This window comes from Tupaia chinensis, unplaced genomic scaffold, assembly GCF_000334495.1.
Source record: "Tupaia chinensis unplaced genomic scaffold, TupChi_1.0 Scaffold000395_1, whole genome shotgun sequence".
Lineage (NCBI taxonomy): Eukaryota > Metazoa > Chordata > Mammalia > Scandentia > Tupaiidae > Tupaia > Tupaia belangeri.
This window is the reverse complement of record NW_006159897.1, coordinates 2,332,082-2,342,612: the sequence shown is the minus strand read 5'-3', so window position 1 is coordinate 2,342,612 and position 10,531 is coordinate 2,332,082. Positions and strand designations below refer to the sequence as shown.

General features: G+C 36.3%; 1 protein-coding gene and 1 long non-coding RNA gene across 5 annotated transcripts in view; both read left to right on the top strand.

Moving 5' to 3' along the window:
- USP15 (ubiquitin specific peptidase 15) overlaps nt 1–10,531 on the top strand; it is a 152,410-nt gene that overhangs the window by 21,554 nt on the left and 120,325 nt on the right. The gene's annotated exons all lie outside the window — the stretch shown is intronic.
- Nucleotides 569–10,531, top strand: part of LOC114008814 (uncharacterized) — a 13,439-nt gene continuing 3,476 nt past the window's right edge. The window contains exon 1 of the long non-coding RNA XR_003550314.1: nt 569–747. This is a non-coding gene — a long non-coding RNA (uncharacterized LOC114008814). The remainder of the gene's footprint in view (nt 748–10,531) is intronic.

Sequence of the window (10,531 nt, the reverse complement as noted above, 5' to 3'; positions counted from 1 at the left end):
CATTTGGGCAAATCCTGTGGATTATTTTATAGGTAAAACAGCCACATGCAGGTAGAACATTGTCATGGCATAAATATATAACCATCTCAGAAAAACTGATTGAGGTATTAGGAAAATATGATGGGTTTACCATACGTTTATTCTTAAAAGTTTAATACAGATGTTTAAAGTTATAGTCAAATACATCTAAAATGAATGCATTTTACTAATTAGCACTTGAGCACTTTGTAGGTGAGGACTGTCACACAGTACTCTAGTAACTAATTCTAATATCTAGGCAAGTATTAAGACTTATTCCATTATGTGTGAATGCTAGAGTTTCTGTTTATTTGTAAGCAGCGACTAATTTTTATCTATAAACTGATTTTCTAGAGATGAAAATAAGTTACAGAAGTCTGGGATGAAACAAAATATTTTTATACGGGTCGTCAGAAAAGTCATGAAGTATTTTTTCTATGCAAAAACATGTCATGACTTTTCCGACAAACTTATTCTTGAACTAGGCTTTATAGTGAGAAAGTCAAAGTTAGACAGTTACACCTCTTAAAAAATGTGAGACAGGAAAGTAACACCGATCCGTACAATAAGGAATGAAGTAGTAGTTTCATAATGCTGTTTCATTGATCTGTGTTTCAATTCCAAGGAGATTCCGAAAACCATGAACAAGATTAAGGCAGAATTTATGTACTACCGAAAAAGGATATAAGGGACTGGAGTTGTTTAGGATGAACTGAAGATAGCTTTCAGGTACATAAAGGTTTTCCTGATAAGACAGAAAATTTGCTAAAGTATGTTGCATGGGAACCAGTAGTTGGTGTAATGGCTATGTCACTGGACTCCCATGTAGTCCACTGTGGTTTGAGTCCCAGACCCAGTGGGTTGAACATACTGGGCGCGTGTGCGTGCATGTCCAAGATCCTGAGAGGAGATTGGAGGACAGGGATTGCGGCGTGGCCATCCTCCCTGGGGGGTGATTTCTCGCTTTCTGTCTCTCTGTCTCTGTGTTTCCCGCCAGGGCATGTGCCCTATAGCAAAAACTTCTCCCCCCAACCCCCCAAAAAAGTATGTTGCATGTAAGTATTTTAGGATCTTATTTAAGGAGTGGTTGTTAAATGAATGACAAGTTATGGATTGGGGAATGCTTTCTTTAGAGATTTCTCTTAAAATGGACCTACTACAAGTAAATCAACAGGTAACTACAAATCATCAAAATCATTACTTCATTTTCTGTATTTTTAACATCATTCACCTACCAGACATTTTCAGTAATTTTTATGTGTGATTATGTTTAATGATAACGTGTAGTCAATACAAACTAGCCGAATACTGCATATCATTTTCGTATAAACCTCATAACTCTAGTAGGTTTAAGGTGAGTTGGAGAGTATCTTTAATATGTATTTAGAGTCATGTAAAATGTCTATGACATTTTTGTTTCAGTACTTTGCCAAAAAATCTGATTAACAGGGTTTTAGACAGGAGACATTGATTTCAGTTTTTAAAGCTTTCCCTCCATTCCTGTCTTTAACTTCGAAATCTTTGAGGCTTTATTTTATTTGGTACCTTATGTTTGCACAACTTAGATTGACACTAACAGAAAATAAACTTTTTTTATACTGACAAGCAAGTTGATATGAAGTGACTATTAATCACCATGAATTCCAACTCATTTAGTATATAATTACTAAAAGTATATGTACTAGGGTGTTTACCACCAAAATGGAATGTATATTACATCATTTACAGGAAATGAAACTAGAAAGCAAAACTTTAACAATGGTAAATTGATTTTTTAAAAAAAGGACAGAAATGGTAACATTAAGGATATTTTCCACATTTTACTTGCTTAAAAATCTAGAAAAGAATTTTTTCTTAATTTAAACCTATTTTGTAAGTTTTAAAAGAACTTCTAAATTATTAGTGAATCCAGGATTAGTGTACCCTGTGTAGCAAAGAAGAGCCGGAGCTAGTCAGCGATTTCACTTATCTATTTAGTGTCATCCAGGCTTTATTTTCTTAAATTATACCAATTTCCCATTACCACATGCTGGGTAGTAAAAGATCTTTTTACAGAATGATTTTGTGACAGTTATTAATCTTGCTTGTACTTCAGTATAATAAGAAAAAAGTAGTTTGTCAGGCCATGACCTGTTATAGTGTATTTAAGTGCCAAATGCCTTTGTAAGTAGCACATATTAATTTATTTAACCATCACTTCAATTAAGGGAACCAGCACTGTTGATAAATAGGACTCCGAGGCTCGAAGAGGTGGTCACACATTGATGGAGCTGGGATTTGAACTAGAAAGTCTAGACCTTTAGTTCATGCTTTTAAATCACTGTTTTATTCTGCCTCATATCTTAATGATTCACTCTACAGAGTAGTTCTATTTAAAAAGAAAAAAAGACTTTCAAAATGGAGTTTATTTTACATTTAGCACCAGAATTTTACATTTTTATTCTACACTGGTCTCTTGTGACTATTCATTCTCAGTATGTTAGAGTATGTAAAACTCTTAACATACTGCCCTGGAAATTAAAACATGTTTAAAGGTCGATAGGTGGATAGCTGAGTGTGCAGAACAGATGCAATTTTGATTCAAAAGTACATTCAAACAAAAGAATCCGAATCATTTACTATTGAGCTTTGGAATTTTAATTGTGTATTTTTGTAGAATCAAACTTTTACTAGAAATAATATGGCCCCTTCTTACATGGTTTTAAAGAAATAACACATTAAGCAGATAGCAAGGTCTTCTAGGGTATTTGTACTTTGCCAGTATTTTTATTGTTTTACAGTAAGGGACAAATATAAGGTTTTCTGGTTTTGAATTATGAATCTGTAGGAACCATCACAGAAAACACAAATACGAATGTTTGGTATGTTATATTCTATTTTATTAACTGACTTTGTCTTTTTCAGAAATGACTTTTTAAATGAATTTTTGAAGTCAGCATTTAAATTTAGACAGTAGAAGGTACAGGCATGTTCATATTGATACCTCTTTAGCTTCTTTCTGAAACTGACAGGCTTGGTAGCATTAGTACTAACAGAACAGTTCATTTTGCTCTTTGTTGTTGATATATGCATTTTATTATGTGAATTTAGAATGATTCTTCTTATCTTCACTTTGAGAATCACTTTATTAGTAAGCCATGATTTCTGATAAAAGCAAAGGGAGAGATAAGGGGAAGATTGACAACAATTGATAAAGATGAATTAACTTGTATTATCTGAGTTGATCCCCAAATATGATGTATATTTATAGGTTTTGCTTGTTTATTTTTTTAAAGATAGGGTCTCCATATGTTGTAATCTTCCTGTCTCAGCCTCCCAAGTAGCTGAAACTACAGGCATACATAATCATCCCGACTTTTGAAAGCGGGCCTGAAGTGAACCTGATTCTCACATATGACCTAAACATCCTAAGTAGTGTCAAACAATATGTGTCATGGTAGCCAGGCAAAAATGCACATTTATATTTCTGTCTTATGGTGAGTTGAGCTCCTCATGGTTTTGGATATTAATCCCTTTTCAGATATATTGCTTGCAGATTTTTTTTCCCACTCTGTTATCTATCTCTTCACCTTGTTGGTTGTTTTTTCTAGCTACTATTTTAAAATACTTTACACTTATGGAGCCTTTAAAATATCTTTACTTACCTCATTCTGTTTTATGATTTCGGGGCTGGTTTAAATACCTGGTATATAATGATTTAAAATACTAGATATTAATATCTCCCACGTATTAGAAATGGTCTTGTGCTGCCTCTAGTTGGGGCTGTGATTTACAGAAATTTTATTACTCATTTATCATGTTAAGAATATTTTACATGTATGAAATAAGTAATAGTATTCTCATTTTACGAATCAACTGTGGTACAGAGTTATGTATCCATGTTCATACATTTGGTCAGTAGTAGAACAGGAAGTCTAACCTAACTTTGAAGTATAAATTATAACTCTGAAGCCTGCATTTTAAACTGTGCAGCCTGCCTGAAAATGATAGAGTCTTATTATTGAAGTAACTTTTTGAGAGATGAATACTTGGCAGTATTAAAAATCCAAAACTAACAGCTTTATCTTGTATAGTTAAACAATAATTTTGGGCCAGCAGGAGGTCAAGGCTGCTGGATCTCACATGACTGACTGTGCAATTCAGGTCCAGACCCACCAGCTTAAAAATCATGCCGGGCACGTGTGTGTGCGACCAAAATCTCAAGAGGAGAATGAAGGAGAAAAGATTGGGACATGGCTGTAAGTCCCCAAAGGGTGTTATCTCAGTCTCCCTCTTTCTCTTTCCATTGAACACACACGCCCTAAGCAAAGCTTAAAAAAATAAAACCACTGTTTTCTCTGTTATTCACATGAGGATCATGTGGAATGTTGTGGGTCACCTAGCCTTAACAACAGTCTTATTCTAACTAATATACCTCTGCTTTGATATAGATGCTGTTTCTCATTTCTTAATAGTATTTACTTTTTCCTGTCTTACTGGGCTTTATACACCATTACCATTATTATCTCTAAAAGCATCCTTATCTATTCCATCCAGTTCTGTGGCCCTCCCACTGTTTGCTTTTAAAAAATATATATTAACGGGCCAGTATGGTTGGTGGTTAAGGCGCTGGGCTCCTACATGTCCAGTCGCTGTTTGAACTTGGGACCTGGTGGTTTACTTTTTCACTTTCCCTTTTTCTCTCTCTCTGGTCAAATTAAAATAATAATAATAACAACAACGAATACAAATAAATAAATAATTCTTTTAAAAATATACATAACAGGGGACCAGCAAGTGGTGGTGTGGTTATGTCAATGGACTCCACGTAGTCAACCATAGTTCAAGTTCTGGACCTGGGAGCTTAAAACTCACACTGGGCGTGTATATGTGCGTGCCCAAGATCCCAAGAGGAGAATGGAGGAGAAGGGATTGCAGTGTGACCATCCCTCTACCCACCCCCGTAGTGATGATGCACTTTCTGTCTGTCTGTCTCCCTGGAAAGCACACGCGCCCTATAGCAAAAATCTCTCTAAAAATAATGTGTGTGTATGTGTGTGTGTGTGTGTGTACAGTGTTATTGTGATATAATTCAGACACCAGTTTGCCCATTTTTACTGGACAATTCACTATTTTAGTGTCTTCACAGAGATCTATAATCATTACCATAAACAATTTTAAAGTATTTTCATCATTCCAAAAATCAAACCCCATGCCAGTCACCTCCCATTTTTCCCTAAATTCCCTGACTCTAGCAGATACTCATCTACTTTCTGTTTTTATGTATTTGCCTATATAGCAATTGTCTGTAAATGGAATCATATAGTATATGTGATTTTGTGTCTGGCTACTTTCACTTAGCATTATGTTCTAGGTTCATCCATGTTGTAACATGTATTAATACTTCTTTTTATATAGATTTAACACATTTAATCCATCTCTTTTTCAGTTAATGGATATTTGAGTTTCTAATTTTTGGCTATCATGAACGATATGTGCAAGTTTTCATTTCTCTTGGGCATATACCCAGAAAGTGGAATTGTAAGGTCTCTGTTTAACTTTTTAAGGAACTGTTAGCCTATTTTATATTATACCTGCTTATATTATGCCATCTTATATTGCTGCCTGCTGTGTATGAGGGTTCCAGTTTTCTTATGTCTTGGTCAGCATTTGTAACTGTATATTTTTTTTATGGCCATCTTAGTGGATGTGTAGTAGGATGTCATTGTAGTTTTGACTTGTATTTTCCTGGTAGCTAAAGATGTGGAGCATCTTTTTATCTGCTGTTGGCTATTTGCATGTCTCATTTAGATGCTTGTCTAGATCCTTTGCCCATTTAAAAAAATTTGGTTGTCTTATTATTGAGTTGTAAGAGTTCTTTATGTATTTTAGATACAGGCTTCTTATCAAGATATTTATAGATTTTCCATTTTGTGGGCTTTCTTTTCATCTTCTTGATAATGTCCATTGAAACACAGGAGTTTTTATTTTAATGAGGTCCAACTTACCGATTTTTCCTTTTGTCATTTTTGGTTTTGAGATTGTATCCAGGAAGCCTTTACCTAACTCTGGGTCATTAAAATTTACTCCTAAATTTTCTTCTGTAAATTTCATAGTCTCAGCTCTCACATAGGTTTGTGATCCAACTAAGTTAATTTTTCATGGATGTGCTGTGAGAAAGTCCAGTATCATTCTTTTGCATGTGGGATACCCAGTTGTCCTGGCACCATTAGTCATAATTCTTTCTCTGTGGAACAGTCTTTGAACTCTACTTGAAAATCAGTTGACTGTAAAAATGAGGGTTTATTTTTAGATTCTCAGTTCTGTTCCACTGATATGTATGTCTGTCCTCATGTCAGTACCATACTATCTTAATCTGTAAGTGTGTAGCAAGTTTTGAAATCTGGAAGGATGAGTCTTGTAACTTTTTTTCAATTTGTTTCAACCCTCTTCTTAGTTTACATTATGTTGAACTGTTATTTTGTAAATATTCTTAAGTATATGTCAGTGTTTCCTTCTCCAAAGAAGTTACAGGCTCCTGATTTTAACAACTAGCCTCCTTGATGCCTCTTACAGGAAATCTTTCCTGTCCCTTTATTCTTAGAAGTGTCTGGTAGAGTAGTAGTCATACAGCAAGTGCCCTGTCATTTAACCCACAAATCTCTGTCAGTTCTAACCTCATGCTCCAAAAGCACAAGCAGTGCTGTACCTTGAAAACATGGATAAATGTGCTAATTATCAAAAAGACATTTACAGTATTTCTATGGAAGAATACGGAAGTATAGTTACTTAAAAACATATATAAATATTCATGGAATGTAATAATTTTCTTTAGCTGCATGGTTTGGTGGTATGTACATGGATGCCTGTTATTATTCTTTGGAACTTTAAGGTATACTTGCATATCAATACGTTTGTTTAAAGGGACCAGCAGTTGGCATAATGGCTATGTCGCTGGACTCCCATGTACTTGATCGTGTTTAGAGTCCTGGACCCAGTAGCTTAAACTCATGCCGGGCATATGTGCGTATGTAGCCAAGATCTGAGAGGAGAATGGAGGAGAAAGGAATTACGGCGTGGCCATCCTCCCTGGGGAGTGATTTCTCGCTTTCTGACTCTCTGTCTCTCTCTTTCTGGTGAGCACACGTGCCGTATCGCAAAAACCTCTCGAAAACAAAACAAAAAAAATCAACTTAATTGTAAGGACTTTGTGTTTTGAGGAAGTACTAGTTTTTCTTATGTTTTATTCATTTTTATTTTTAATACAAAATTAAATACCTCAAGGAATTTATAAAATGGTGGTGAGATATTTAATAGCTGTTCTCTTCCTGCTTTTTGTATGTTTATGCAAACTTGTCTGTCAAATGTAATAGCAGGATGTCTTTAGTATGGAGAGGCATGCATATTTAAAGTATCAATGATGGTACGCATATATTCTAGATGAATAGTTTAAAAGTGATCTTTGATACCTTCTTGAGTTTCTTATTTGTCTTGGTGTAGATCTAAGAGATCATAAAATTTAGTTCTTATTAACTGATAGATTTAATGTACAGAGCAGAAAATAGGTTAGAAATGCTTGAAATCTAAAAAGTAAGTTATAAAAAGAAGATCAACCAGGACATAGTTTATTTGAACAAACTTCATAATTTTCTTTGATTGAGTTTTACTGAAACTGAGATTCAGAATTTTAGTTTGTGATACTTAAAAAAGGCAGGAATGGATAAGCCAGTGGCATGGTGGGTAAGGTGGCTGTGTGGTTCAAGTCTCAGTCCCAGTAGCTTGAAAAACACACTGGATATGTGTGCACACATACCCAAGATCCTGAGAGGAAAATGGAGTATGTTGTGGCCATCCACCCTTGAGGGTGCTTTCTTATTTTTCTCTCTCTTTCTCTCTGTCCCTCTAGTGAGCTCACACATCTTATGGAAAACTAAAAAAAAAAGTTCGTGAAATATCTGATTAATTAAAAGACTACATACTGCCAATATTGCCTTAGTGTTAAATGCAGTTTTACATTATCACTATTCAGATGTAACTTTAACATTAAGTAAGGAAATTAGACAGAAGATTAAATTAGCATCCTGAATTGTTTATGCCAGTTATTTTTTACTAAACAGTTATGTTTTTCTTTTCTAAAAATTATTTTATTTAACTTTGTTTATTCATCTGTTCATTTTCATTTGACCAGAGAAGGACAGAGTGAGAGTGAGAAAGAAAGCAAGCTGCCAGGTCCCAGACTTAAATCACAGTTGACCATGACTGGGGGGTTGTGGGGAATGGCCACACCACAACCCCTTATCCTCCATTCTCCTGGGATTTTGGGGCATGCACACACATGGGCCCAGTGTGAGTTTCAAGCCTCTGGGTCAGGGACATGAACTGCTGTTGGCCATGTGGAAGTCCGGTGCCAGAACAACTACACTTACTGGCCCCAGTTATAAATATTTTTCTGAGATTAAGAGTGCTACATTTATTAGACTCAGATTTTTGTGTATTGCATTACTCGTAAAAGAATGACTTGTCTTTACCTACTCTATAGAGAGAAATATATGATTTCTTTTTTGAGGGAGTGATTTTTGATATAGGGCAATTGCACTCACTGGAAAGAGAGAGCGAGTATCATTCCCCAGGGGAGATAGCTATGCTACAATCCCTTCTCCATTCTCTTCTTGGGATTTTGGGTACGCGCACATGTACCTGGAATGAGTTTAAGCTTCTGGGTCCAGGACTCGAACTGCAGCCAACTACGTGGGAGTCAGCAATGTAACCATTATACCATGTACTGGTCCCAAGTTACAATTCTTTAAAAAGCCAAATTTGTATTTGTCAATATTAGGCAATTAAGCAAGAACATTTATCTGAATGTTGTCAGCATAAACTTGTACAAATAAAAAAAAATAGACTGCACATTCACTACCTCTTGGTTTCCTAAATTCTGTTACTGGAGTTTTTTCATATTGTCTTTTTTTTCTTTCTTTCTTTCTTTTTTTTTTTTTATTTAGATTTTTGCCATAGGACACATGGGATACCAGAGACAGAGGGAAAGTTTGAAATCAGCTCTTAGGCAGGATGACCACACTGCAGTCCCTTCTCATCCATTCTCCTGGAATGTGGGCATGTGAGCACGTTTCCAACATTTTTTCAAGCCACTAGGTCCAGGACTAGAACTATATAATTGGCCAAGTGGGATCCAGCGCCTTAACCACCACACCACCTGCTAGTCCAATGTTGCCCTTTTTTAAAATCTTACTTATTATTTCCTGAGAGAGACAGAGACTGAGCAGGATGTTCATGCTGCTAGCCTCCCCAAGCCTTGTAGCCATGCATGATCATGGCACCATGTGTGTACCCTGTGATGTAGAGAACCCCAAGCTTTCCTATATGGTCTCCAGCAGCATGCAGCACTGCCAATATTTCTTGTGTCACCATAGCTGGACTCTCGTGTTGCTTTTAAATTCTATTATAAAATCTGAGACTATTTCTAAATCATTTATTAGTCTCTGTATTTCTTTTCTTAAATGTACTTTTACCATGGATGAAAACACCAAACAACTTTTGAAATTCTCCTGCCTCTCTACCTGCCAAAATCTGGCCTTCCTAGCAATTTTACTGAATTCAAAGACTGCATTAAAATTGGCTCAGAAGCCCAGTCTCCAGAACCATTGAAAATTATTCTGTGCAGACCACAATACAGATATTGTGTGTGTGTGTGTGTGTGTGCGCACGCACATGCATGTGCATGTTTTAATTAACAGAGAAAGGAAAGCACCCCCCATGGGATCTGATCAGCTGCAATTCTTTTTTTAAATTGGCCAGAGGGCTTGTGTGTGCTTGCCAGAGAAACAGAGATAGAGGGAGAAAGCACCCCACCGAACAGTGTGTAGCCACGCTGCAATCCCTTCTCCATTTCTCTACCCTCTCAGAACTTTGGACACTCCACACATGTTCCCGATGTGTTTTCAAGCCCCTGGGGCCAGATCTTAACCACAGCTGGCCATGTGGGATCAGCTCCCAATGCGCAGCCCTTTAACTGGCATGTTATGGGGCTGGCCCCAAGTTGTGTTTTTTGATGCCTTCAGAATATTTAGCACCAAAAATTTAGATTTTTTAAGTACTCATAATAGCATAACTCCAAGTAGGTTTCTTTTTTTTTCCACATTATTTATTATTATTTTTTTGTATATACTTTCAATCATATTGTTTGGCTTATCATGAGACCATTTCAATATGTGCACATTTCTCCCCAGACCCGTTGATCAAAATGTCTTTAACAGATAACGCCACACCTCCCCATCCCGTCAATGCTCTACCTCTGTATCCCTTCTCCAAATGTCCTTCGTTTGGCCCCCCTCCTCCACATACACCTCGTCTGACATTCACACCCATCTCTTGTGTTTGTTCAACCGTTAGTCAATCAGTTTCAGTCATAGAATGCAGACATACAGTATATGTTAAGTGGGGACATACAATGTCTCTCCTTCATAGCCTGGCTTGCCTCACTCAGCAGTACATCTTCCATATTCTTCCACTTTCT